Source organism: Megascapheus bottae, chromosome 12 (assembly GCF_031878675.1).
Source record: "Megascapheus bottae isolate mThoBot1 chromosome 12, mThoBot2.hap1, whole genome shotgun sequence".
NCBI classification, from domain to species: Eukaryota; Metazoa; Chordata; class Mammalia; order Rodentia; family Geomyidae; genus Megascapheus; species Megascapheus bottae.
Window position 1 is genome coordinate 23,851,075 of NC_143520.1, and position 13,553 is coordinate 23,864,627.

General features: G+C 36.7%; 1 pseudogene; it reads right to left on the reverse strand.

The window, feature by feature from the left end:
• Positions 1 to 7,178: 7,178 nt before the first annotated feature.
• On the reverse strand, positions 7,179 to 7,437 carry LOC150056342 (mitochondrial pyruvate carrier 1-like; annotated as a pseudogene).
• Between the last annotated feature and the right edge of the window lie 6,116 nt (positions 7,438 to 13,553).

Sequence of the window (13,553 nt, forward strand, 5' to 3'; positions counted from 1 at the left end):
TAGATGAATTAGATGCTGATGATTATTATTTTCTCTATTTCATTACTGGAGTTTGAACTCTGGGCTTCCAGCATGCTAGGCAGGTGCTATCTTTCTGGAGCTACACCTCCAGTCCAAGAATTTCTGCTCCTGTGGAGATAAGATTCATATGCAAACTCATTGAAGAAATAGATTGTGCTGCAGTTGATAACACATAGTTGTTTGTTTGTTTGTTTCCCTTGGTCATAGGGCTTGAACTCTGGGCCTGGGCACTGTCTCTGAGCTCTTTAGTTCAAGGCTATTGCCCTACCACTTGAGACACAGAGCCACTTTCAGTTTTCCAGTGGTTAACTGGAAATTAGAGTCTCATACTTTAGTGTGTGGGTGGATTTTGAACTGTGATCCTCAGATCTCAATTTCCTGAGTAGATAAGATTACAGGTGTGAGCCACTGGCTCCCGGAACATATACTTGTTAAAGTGTAGTCAGTCGTGTACATTCTATTCAACCGAAGGCATATAGAGAATTCTTCATGAGAGTTGAGTTAAACTGGAACTGCAGCTGTATCCATCAAATATGGTTTGAATATATAGGTATTAGGCAGTAGTTTGTTAACTTTACTGAATTATTTTATCTTTTTCTGTAGATAAAATTATCACAAGGAAATATCTTTCCTCTTACTTTAGCAGGTTCCAAATCATTGTCCTCTAAAACATCCACAAAAGAATTGTAGGATATATATTTTTTAATACTGAAACCTGCTCAATCAATCATATTCTTATCCTTTTATGGATAGACTATGACTACTTGCTTTAATCAGCTTGATTAGACTTTGATATCTAGTTTCATGTATGTGCAATTTTTTCAAAGTTCCTAAATTTATGTGAAACTATAAATGTACAAAAACAGACATGGTATTCTTAAGAGCAAAGATGAGTGACTTTCATTACTAGAATTCAGATGTCTTTTAAGGTTACAGTAAGTGTGACACTGTGCTATCAGTACAAATATAGAGAAAAAATAATGTGCAAAAGGATATGTGTGTATTTAGTCTGTTTTCTGTTGTTATAACAAAATGCTTAAGGTAGGATAATTTTAAAGAAAAGGGAGTTATTTAGCTCATAGCCTTAAAGCTTTTAAAGTCCAAACAGCAGTACCCTGGCTCTGGTGAGGTATGTGTTCAGAGTACATTGTAAGAAATGACGTCAGAGAGTTGAAGGAGGTCTTACTTCCTTGAGAACTCAGTAGGCCACACAAGAACTATTTGAATCCTCACCAAGGGCAGCTTCTCAGCAGCCTGACGACTTCCCAGTAAGAACAATATTTTAAGACTTCATTGGCTTTCAGATAACCACACCCATAGCCATGCTTCTAAGTTTTGGACCTGGCTGAGGGTGAGAAACAGAACCAAACCATATCCAGTCTGTAGATATCAGCTTGAATATGCTATGCTAATGGGAAAATATAACCTATCCTAACACAGCCAAGATAATTGAGAACTGTGAGTATAAAATGTAAAGGTATGAAGTTTACAGAGAAGAAAAGCTTACACAATGCAGTTATGATGCTGCAGAGCTTCCCAAAAGTATACCTGAAAATTCATCATCAAAGGATGCTACTTTAGAATTAACTAAATACTTTTGCTGACCAGAAGATATACTTAAAATGAGAAGGAACAGTTCAAATACTATGGGAGGGTATTTTAATACATATATATATATATGGCATAACATATAAAGAAATCCTGAAATTAAATGAAAAGACCAGCTTCTTATTAAGGACAAACATCTCAGATAGGTACCTCAAACAAATAAAAATCCTAAGTTATTCATTTAGCCAGCAAACAAAAGAGTAATTAATATTTTATCCTGGAGATATAAATTGTAACCACAATGAGACATCACAAAGATATTATTAGATGGGGTAAAATGAAAATACCAAAAAATAACACATCTTGCCCAAGCTAAGGAACAATGATTATTCTTTATTTCTGGTGAAATTATTATGAATTGTGCTTCCAAAGCTAACCATGTGCTATGAGACATGTCCTGTTCTTAGGGTACACTTAGAACAAATACTGCTTATGTCCATCAAAAATTTATCCAAATTATTATAGGAAGTTTATTAGAATAGCCTCAACCAAAAATTACCCATAAAATGTTCAAGAAGATAATGAATAATTCTGTATTACTGCCAGAAATTATTATGAAGAAAGGACAAAAAATTGCTGATATATACACAGCATAGATAAAAATAAGAAACACAATAATAATGACTGAAAGAAGTAGACATAATGAGGATACTATGCCAGTATGATCCTCTTTTTCACACAGTTTAAAAAGATGTAAAAGTATTCATATTGCATGACTGTATGAGTTGTTCCTAGGGTACTCTCCCCAGTTAAACTGCTTAAAATTGTAAAAATAAAATAAAATCGATACTTTAAAGTTTCAGAAAATTTCATACAGTCAATAAAAAAACACTCAGTCAGAATTACATGAATATATGACCTATGAAGTTCCATGCCATCCTTATCTTTCTGTTCTCAGCTCAAATAAAAAGAGGCAAATAAGCCTGACAATACATGAGCCAGCCTGTAATTCTTTCCAGGTCTGAAACAGAAACACAGGCCATGCATTTTCAGATCCTAGTTGGAGGAAACATTTTCTAATTATGATCTCAGCTACTTGTTGCTGATGGTATGTTAACTGAGTATTGCTTCATTTATAAGACAAAATACTTACCTTAAAAAGGTTTTCTGAGCATACTATCATTCCCAATCACTCTTGGTCTTGGCTCATGGGGCAGACATTCTACCGAAAGAGCAGGGGGCAAGTCAAAATGACTTCTAGCTTCCCTTTCCCATCCACTTATCTCTTAAAATGAGATGTTACTTAGCAAAACAAAACAAAGATATCTAGTTTTTATCTCTGTACGGAAGTTCAAACTTTGCTTCTGGAGGTTTGGTGATTGCATCTGCTGAAACAAATGGAAAATGGATAGATAAACTGGGTAGCAACACATCCAAATCAATTATTATACACATGTAGGAAAAAAACCATACAAATTATGAAATACATAAAAAGCTAGATGGTTTAGGTCTTAATACATTCTATAAGGCAGAATCCAGCCAGGTAGTCAATTTAGAGGAGATGATCAATGATTTAATAACTCTAGAGTCCTAACAATAGCCTGGAATAAAGTTTCTCCAAGTTCTCCATATACTGTTCAACTTTCAGTCTCATCTATGTAATTAGTTTAACTGGAATTAGTTAATGATATTTCTACAAAATTTGGAAGCCATGTTATTCTTTTTTTGTCAGAAGCAGTATTAAGTAGGTGAATTCAGAGAAAGCCATCCCTGAGTCAGTTGCTCTACAGGTGCACAGTTGGATGTCCAAAGTATCCTATTTTAGAATATCATTCTATAAGCACAACATAAGTGTCTCTAGTAACAGATACACCTCAAATTTTTATCTTAAAGGAAAAGCCAGTTTAAAGAGTGAACTCCACATTACTCTTCCAAGAAATTAACTTCATTTACAGCAAATGGAAAGAAGCCAGGCCTAAGGGCACTTTCAGAAGGACTGGATAATTTGGCACTAATGATTGATAGGAGAGCAATAGCTTAACTAAAAATATGAATTAACTGTCCAGAAGCTAGTTTGCTGAAAAGAAAAGAGGAAGGCATTTGGGAAGAGTTTTCTTGTAGTCATAACAAATCTCAAACATTGACCTTATACAAACTACACCTTCAAAGAATCCAAATTTGATTGGATTAAGCAACAAAGTGATTTGTGCTCTGGAATATTTCCTTAAAATAGTAGAGTAATGATTCAGTAATTAGTTGAGCTTAACACCTGGATGTTGCAACAGAAAGAGACAAAGCAACTGTCACAAAGCCTACTGGAGCCTTTCAGGTTCCTCCTGAAAAAAAAATGATATCACATAGATGCCATTAATTCCAACTTGGTGGCAAGCAAGTAAACACAAGTAAGGAAGGGAGAAAATGTACCAGAGTACTACGTGTTTCTAAATTGTTCAGTTGCCTGAAAATGATGGCTCCTGCAAAGAAAAAGGAAAGGATGAATCAAAGATTAGAATAAAGTCAGGTTACAGAAATTGCAAGATAGAAAAGAAAAGGTTATGTCACATAAATACTTCGAAATAGCTATTATAAATTTGATTGAAGGGCTAATTGAAATCATTATTTAAAAACAGATGAAGGTATGATAACCAAATATGCATATATCCACTATATCAGAAAACTAGGTGAAATACTGTAACAATATGAGATAACCAAGGGACAGCAAATGAGATGAGAGATAACATAGTACATTAAGGACAACAATCACTCATTATATGGCTTTTGTTTCTATATCCTATTATATGGCTTTTGTTTCTATATCCTAAAGGTCCTTTCGTTTAGCGTCATACTATATGGCCCTATGTATCTAGATTTAGTTCATTTGTAAATCTCTGCTAGGAGAGCCCAAGGTTTCTATTGCCGATGACAAATGAGGGAAACCATTGAGCCTATGTTCCTTTGAGTCTGGCTTACTTCACTTAATATGATTTCTTCTATGTCTGGCTATTTCCTTACAAATGGGGCAATGTCGTTCTTTCTGACAGCAGCATAGAATTCCATTGTGTATAAATACCACATCTTGTTGATCCACTCATCAACTGAGGGACATCTGGGTTGGTTCCATACCTTTGCTATGGTAAATAGTGCTGCAATGAACATCGTTGTGCTAGTGGATTTAGTATGTCCTTGTTTCTGGACAGTTGGGTAAATGCCAAATAGTGGAATTTCTGGGTCATAGGAGAGTTCCATGTTTAGTCTTTTGAGGAACTGCCATACTGCTTTCCATAGTGGTTGAATGAGTTTGCACTCCCACCAACAGTGTAGTACCGATCCTTCCTGGCCACATCCCTACCAGCAACTGTTATTATTAGAATTCTTGATTATGGCCATTCTAATTGGAGTGAGGTAGAATCTTAGAGTTGTTTTTATTTGCATTTCTTTTATAGTCAGAGATGTGAAGCATTTCTTTATGTGACTATAGGCTATTCTTATTTCTTCTTCAGAGAAAACGCTCTTTAAGTCTTTGGCCCATCTTTTGATGGGATGGTTATTTCTTTGGAGATCAGTTTTGGAGTGATGCAATGTTTTGAGCTGTTGATACATTTTAGATATAAGGCCTTTGTCCGTTGTATGGTTAGTGAAGATGTTCTCCTACTTGGTAGACTTTCTAGTAAATATTTTAGTAAATTTGCAGTCTGACTTATCCAGACTTTCTCTGATTTGTTGTGTTTCTTAGTACTTATTAAGAAAGTTTCAACCTGTGCCAAGGAGCCCCAGAGTATCTCCTATTCCTTCTTGTAAAGTTTTCACTGTTTTTGCTTTTACCTCCAGATCTTTTATCCATTTGGAGTTAATCCTGGTGTAGGGTGAAAAGGATCCAACTTTAGTTTTCTGCAGGTACTTAACCAGTTCTGCCAGCACCACTTGTTGAAGAGGCTGTCTTTCTTCCATTCTATTTTTTTTTTGGCTCCCTCATCTGTGGGTTAATATCTGGTTCCTCAATTCTATTCCTTGGCCTTCAAGCCTGTTCTTGTGCCAGTAACAAACTTTTTTGGTCACTATAGCTCTGTAACAGTCTAAATTTTGGTATTAAAATTCCTCCTGCATTGTTCCTTCTGCTGAGGATTTTTTTTTGCTCTACGGGGTCTATTATTATTCCATATGAAATTCTGGATTGCCTGTTCTATTTCTTTAAAGAATGACATTGGGATATTGATGGGTATTGCGTTGAATTTGTAGATAGCCCTTGGCAAGATTGCCATTTTCACAATGTTAATTCTTCCAATCCAGGAGAATGGGAGGTTTTCCTGTTTTTCAGTCTGCTTTAATTTCCTTTTTCAGGGCTTTAAAGTTTTCATCAAAAATGTCCTTCACATTCTTAGTTAAGGTAATTCCTAGGTACTTTCTTTTCTTTGAGGCTATTGCAGGAATTGCTTTCCTGATTGATGCCTCGTTCCTCTTATTGTTGGCATATAGGAAGGCAGTTGATTTTTGAGGGTTAATTTTATACCCTGCTACCTTGCCAAAGTTTTGAATCAGCACAAGCAGCTTGGGAGTGGAGTCTATAGGGTTCTTTAAATACAGAATCATGTCATCTGCAAAGAGGGAAAGTTTCACTTCCTCTTTCCCTATCTATTTGGATCCCCTTTATGCTTGCTTCTTGCCTTAATCCTCTGGCTAGGAATTCTAATACTATGTTAAAGAGGAGTGGAGAGAGTAGGCATCCTTGTTTCATTCCTGATTTTAGAGGGAATGGCTTTAGCTTTTCACCATTAAGTATAATGCTAGCTGTGGGTTTGGCATACACATCCTTTATTATACTGAGGTATGTTCCATGGATTCATAGTTTCTCCAGAGCTTTTAGCATAAAGGGGTGTTGGATCTTGTCAAATGCCTTTTCTGCATCTAATGAGACAATCATGTGATTCTTGTCCTTGCTCCTGTTGATGTGTTGAATTATATTAATTGATTTGTGTATGTTGAACCAGCTTCGCATCCCTGAGATGAATCCTGTGTGATCAAAGTGTATAATTTTTTTGATGAGTTGCTGAAGATGGTAGGCCAGTATTTTGGGGTTTTTTTCATGCTCATATAATAAATAGTTAAGTCATTTATTCCCTTTAAGTTACAGCATGTCAGTATACACACTGCGTTAAAAAGACACAGGTATTTCTCAACACTGGACATCAGAGTGTAGGGATATGGCCAACTGTTGGATAGCTTGGGGTCACTAAAGTCAAGAATTCTGAGTACCAAACTGTCAGTACTTACACAATTTTGTTTTTGTTTATCTCTATTAAGCAAATCCCAAAAGCAGTGTACATATAGTACACATGAAATCCACATCAGGCATAATTAAATCAGATCTGGTTTTGGAGTTGAAGAGAAATAAAACATTCAGCACTGGAAAGGCAGCTGAGAGTGGGGCAAGTTACTCCGCCGTCTCCTTGCAAGTGGTATGGAGAGAGCAGAGCTGGCATCCCCGCGCAGGGCTGTTCAAGGGAGGGCGATGTCTGGGTGCTGTCTGGAAAGAGTGGATCCCCTGCTACGCTGAGGCCTGCTGACCCATCTGGTATTTGATGAGCCATCTTCCCTGAATGAGCTGAGCTACCTCATTTGTGGTGTGACATGCAAACAGAAGCCAGTTTCGAGGCTGAACCTTGTAGGCAAATCTCATGAACGTCAGAGAATAACAACAGAGCGCAAATATCATCCACCCACTGATGATGTCCGGAGACTTTTTCATATCGTTGATGGCTGCAATGGGGAGACCCCAGTTGGCTACTGGGCCCCAGAAGCGTTCATGAGGTAGTCCCGGAACTCTTTGCTCCGGACATAGTCTGCCGCCCTGCTCACCAGCGCCCTGGCCATGGCAGAGATGCGCACCTGCTCGGCTGCTTTCCAGGCCGGATCCCCGCCTGGAAAGCAGCCTCCTGCCCCGAGCCCCTTGGTCAGTATTTTGTTGAGAAGTTTTGCATCAATATTCATCAAAGAAATGGGCTTATAGTTCTCTTTTTTCAATGAATCTCTGTCTGGTTTTGGGATGAGGGTTATAGTGGCTTCCTAAAACGAGTTTGGCAAAGCATCTTCGTTTTCACTTTCGTTGAAGAGCTTGAGGAGTATTGGTGTGAGCTCTGCTTTGAAGACCTTATAAAATTCAGCTGTGAATCAATCTGGCCCTGGGATTTTCTTGGAAGGAAGGTCTCTTATTTCCATTTCTATTTCAGTGCTTGAAATGGGTCTGTGTAGTTGGATTAGGGCTTCTTGGTTCAGTGTGGGTATGTTAATATTGGCTAGAAATTCATCCATTTCTTTGAGACTCTCAAATTTGTTGGCGTAAAGATTTGAAAAGTGTTTCCTCATGATGCTTTGGATCTTGGTGATTTCTGTTGTGATATTACCATTCTCAACTGTGATTTTGTTCAATAGGGTGTGCTCTGTTCTTTTTTTGGTAAGGTTTGCTAAGTGTCTGTCAATTTTGTTAATTTTTTCAAAGAACCAACTCCTTGTTTTGTTGATTTTTTTCTATAGTTTTTTTAGACTCCAATTCATTTAATCCTGCTTTGATTTTAATAATTTGTTTCCTTCTACTGGGGTTAGGCTTGGTTTGTTGCTCTTTTTCCAAGAGCTTAAGGTGCGACATTAAATTGTTTGTTTGTGATTTTTCCAATTTGTTAATGTAGGCACTCAGAGCTATAAATTTTTCTCTGAGTACTGCCAGTTGTTCAATTCTGAGGTTTCTCTGTTGAGTTTTTGCCTGGTTGATCTGTTCATAGGTGAGAGTGGTGTGTAAAAGTCACCAAAAATCTCTGTGTTTTGATCTATGTATGTTTTTAGTGAAAGTAAGGTTTAATAAAGTCAGTGCTCCAACATTAGATGTGTAGATATTTAGAATGGTTATGTCCTCCTGAAGGAGAGATTCCTTTATTAGTATGTAATAACCTTCTTTGTCTTTTCTCACTAATTTTAGTGTGAAGTCTATTTTATCTGATATGAGGATGGCACCTCCAGCCTGTTTATGGGGGCCGTTTGCTTGATAAAATTTATTCCAGCTTTTTGATCCAACTAGACAGTCTATGCCGTTTAATTAGAGAGTTAAGTCCAATCATATTCAGAGTTAGGATTGAAAAATATTTACTTGAGCCTGGCATTTTTAAAGGCTTTCTTCAGGGCCTGTGGCTTGACAGTTCTTGTGGTACTTAGCTGGTATAATTTTTATTGCCATTTCTTTGTTAGTATCACATTTGTGTTGGTTTTCTATGTGTAGAACATCTTTGAGAATTTTCTGTAATGTTGGTTTGGTTGTTACTTAATGTTGAAACTTTTCCTTGGAATGGAAGGTTTTTATTGTTCTCTCAGTTATGAATGAGAGCCTAGCTGGGTACAGTATTCTTGGTTGGTAGTTATTTGTCTTAAGGGCATGACATAAATCCTTCCAATCTCTTCTTGCTTGCATGGTCTCTGCTGAGAAATCTGTGATTATTTGGATTGGTTTTCCATCGTAGGTGATTGTTCTCTTTTGCCTTGCTGCTTTTAGGATCCTTTCTTTGGTCTCTATTGATCCTATTCGGATTATAATGTTGCGGTGGGATGTCCTTTTCTGGTCAGGTCTGTTTGGGGTTCTAAAAGCTTCTTGTATCTGGATGGGCCTGCCGTTCTTGATTTTTGGGAAGTTCTCTGAGATGATTCCCTGAAGTATATTTCCAATATCATTGACCTCTTTTTCCAGGCCCTCCTCAATACCAGTTAGCCTTAAATTAGGCTTCCTAATTGTATTTCGGACCTCATGAAGCGTTCTCTCATATTTCCTGTATTTGTTTTGACTCATTGTCTGTTCTTTCTCTATAACAACTAGATGATATTCAACCCCGAAAATTCTCTCTTCTGCATTGTCTAACCTGCTATCAATACTTTCTACTTTATTCTTCATCTCCCTCCCTTCTAATTGCTCATTTTTGATGATGCCTCTTTTGTGTTAGATCATGTATGGACTTCTTTAACTCCTTGATTTCCATATGAGTGGTTATCTCAGCAGCTTACTCTCATTGGACATTTGTTGTGCATTCTATGAATTCGTCCATTTTTCTTTGTAAATCCTTTATTACGGCCTCCTTTTTGGCTTCCTCTCCTTTATGTATCACCTTACTTATGGTTTCATATTGTTTAGATATGGCTTCCTCACATATCTGTGTATGTTTTCAAACTTCTCATTAATCATGTTTATCCATTGCATTTGTATAGCAGAGGACTCTCATCTAGTTTTGCCACTGACTGCTCCATTGCCTGTTTATATTATGTGGGTTATGCTATTCCTTGATTTGCCATTTTTTTTTTTAGTTTCTTATTCTGTCCATTGGGAAATGGAAGCAAGATTAATACTGCACAAGATTACAGTTTTTAAATATAACAAACTTAGAGCTCTTTAGCTGGCCAGACAATAGATGTTCACAATTTTAGATTGGTATTATCACTCTCTCTCTCTGTGCACTTACACTCAAATCTAATACCACCACCAATCACCGTTTTATGTCCAAAAAAAAAAAAACCCTCAATTCAATCTCTATTGTATTTAAGTCCCTCTGGACCTACAGCATAATTGAACACCTAGATATACACTATTGTTCAACAGCCATCAACTGTAGATCCATGCATTACAAAAGTTGAAGAATGAACAGAGGGCCAGAGATAGAAAAATAGTATGAAAGACAAGAGGGGAGGTAAGAAAAGAGTAATGTAGGAGTTTAAGATTAGTATAGTAATGAAGAAAATGGATAGCATAAGGATAAGTGACCTAAGGTAATAGAAAGGTAAAATAGTTGAATACAAAATTTAGAAAAAATAAGATAAAACTTATGAAAATAAGAAGAGTAATAGAGGAATACATAGAGAAAAGAGAAAGGTATATATAGAGAGTTCAATGCTAAAAATTTTAAAAAGTAAAAATAAACCAACAAAAAAAAGAAAAAGGAAAACAAGAAAAAATGTGGGGGGGGGGAGATCCCACACAATTGTGAGTTCTTAGACAAGAAATACTAGAGTTTAGAAGCAACAAATTAAAAATCAGATGACTATATCAATATAAATATTATTTGTATCCAGTCCATACCCAGTGCTGTCACTATGTTTCTAGGAACGACCACAATGACAGAAGGTAGTGGGAGGGGGGAGAGGGGGGAAATGAATCATAACATTAAAAAAAAAAGGTAAAGGTAAAATGGCAAAAAAATAAGAACACATAAAAATGCAAATGAAAAAGGGGTTAAAAAAGGAAAAAAAAGAAAGAAAAAAAGGGTATTCTTCAGGGTTTTTTTTAATATATTTTTATTGTAATTAATAAAAGTGTTACATGATATTTGCCATATAGAAGGTGCATTAATTCATATACATTGATACCCTTTCACATATCTTGGTACCCTTTACCCTTCTCCCCACCGCTCCCCTCCCTGTCCTGGTTTTCCCCTCTTCCCTATCAAGTTTCAAATAACCAAATACAAATAAATTCAATATATCAGATAACAAAGTGAGATACTATAACAATATGAGATAACCAAGGGACAGAAAAGGAGATGAGAGATAACATAGTACATTAAGGACAACAATCATTCGTTATATGGCTTTTGTTGTTGTTGTTGTTGTTTGCCAGTGGGGACTGGATAGGAAACCTGTGTCTCCACTAAATTCGGGAACCAAACCCTTCAAAAAGTCTTTTTCTGTTGCAATTTGCTTTGCTGTTTTCTGATCAGTTTGCTTGGTTGGGCAGGAAAAACAAACAAACAGACAAACAAACAAACGGTGGATTCATGAGCAGTTTTCCAGGGGGAGGAAATTCCACTAGCACTGGTGGTGGTTGTCTGGCTAAGCTGCCTCTGGGAAAACCTTTAAATGATGGTGTTGCCAGCATCACTTCTCAGGCTCCAGTTGGTTTGGCAGGGTCTTTGCCAGCTGTGAAGATAACTTGCTGCTGTCAGCTGGTGGGGGAGGGGATTCCTCCCCAATGCCTTTCAGGGAGCAGAAGTGGAAACGTCCACAGAGGTACTCACAAATTGCTGGATTTTCTGGTTCTGGTTCTGGAGCCGGGTGATGGCTCTCGGTTCGGGCAGGCTCTGTCTGAAGCTGGCAGGTTTGTGATGCTGAGAAAAGTGTGGTCTGCTCAGGTGGTGGAGGGAGGATTTGTTTCCCTGGTGGCTCTGAGCAGCTGGCGCTTCTCCTTGCTGTCTTCTTGCCTTGGTTTTCTGCCTTTTTTTCTCTCTGACTGAGATCTCTGTGGTGCTTAAGCTCACTTAGGATTGATCTTTGGGTATGAGCTTTCCCCAACGATGCTAGAACTGTTATCTTGGCAAGAGGTCAGAAAGACTCACACTGAACTGCTACCATCTTCTGCCGATTTCTGAAATGTATTTTTCTATTTATGTTATATCTTTCTGATGCATGTGTTATAAATGTAGACTATGTGTATAATAATATTTGTTGAAAATATATTTTGTCTATTTTTGGTATTACCATTCTCTATTTCTTTTAAAGAATTTTTATTTTTTCTACCTTAAGGCTTGAACTCAGGACTTGTATTCTTCCCTGAATGTTTTTGCTCAAGATAGTGCTCTACCACTTGGAGCCACAGTTCTACTTCCAGTTTTTAGTGGTTCATTGGAGATAAAAGTCTTGGGGCCTTTCTTGCCCAAGCTGGCTTCAAACGGAAGTGTTCAGATCTTAGTCTTCTGAGTAACTAGCATTATAGGTTTGAGCCACCACTGTCTGGTGAAGGAGATTTTTTTTTTAATTCAAAAAACATTCTTGGAGCAGAAATTGGTAAGCTTAAAGATAAATTGGTAAGCCTAAAATGTTCTGGAAAACAGAGAAAAATCAAGACAAAAATGTCTCTAAGAAATATAAGTATACATACACTATTGTTAGACTTAACATATACAAATGTAATATTTTGTACAAATGCAACAGTAAACAAATGGGTGGTTGGGAAACAGTACTGAATTAAAGAAATGACAGCAGATGAAAGCTGAATATAATCAGATAATCCTGAACCCATAGATTAGAATGAGGTAGTCTACTGATGATAAATAGGAAGGTAAGTATGTGAAAGCAATAAATATATTTGCTCATTTTTCTCTTTCTACCCATGATAAACTACAGAAAAGTTTGTAAAGCCATACCTTAAATGCTGCAGTTTTTTGTTTGTTTGTTTGTTTGCCAGTTCTGGGCTTGAGCACAGGAGCTAAGAACTGTCCTTAGACTTTCTCAAGGCTAGAGCTCTACCACTTGAGCCTCAGCACCAATTCCAGCTTTTTTCTTTGTATGTGATACCAACGAATCAAACCCAGATCTTTGTGCATGCTACGGAAGCATTCTACCACTAGGCCAAACTCCAAGTCCCAAGCAGTTTTTAGTTTATAGCAAACATATGAACTGGGATAATTCCATAGTAGGCTAATGACAATTGATTTATAAAAAAATTTGAAGATAAGATGAAATTTGATTTAGCAGTGGATTCTTATGTATGACATCAAAATATGAGCAACAGAGGAAATATAACATCAAAATATAAGCAACAAAAGAAATAAGATAAATTGGATTTTACTAAAATTAAAAGCTTCTATGAATCAAATGAATTTAATGCCCTAAATTGTTCCAGTCTAGTGTTGCTTGTTCCTGTCCTCAAGTATCTGGTAGTCTTCATACTTGCATTCATAAACAACTGTACTTTATACAGAGGATAATGAAGTAATTGTTTTCATAGAAGATCAGAGAAGTTTTTAAAGAGAGGAAATGGGAATTTTGGAAGACTGAAGGATTCTGGACTGAGATGTGATGACATTTTAAGATATAAACACTTTAAAAGAAAAAAATACTTTAAGATGTATAAGTATAGGCAAATACATTCTAGGCAAGATTTCCATAGCACAAGAAGGAAGAGTAAGAACTGACAAATAGGATCATATCAAACTAAAAAGCTTCTACAGATCAAAAGACAAGAG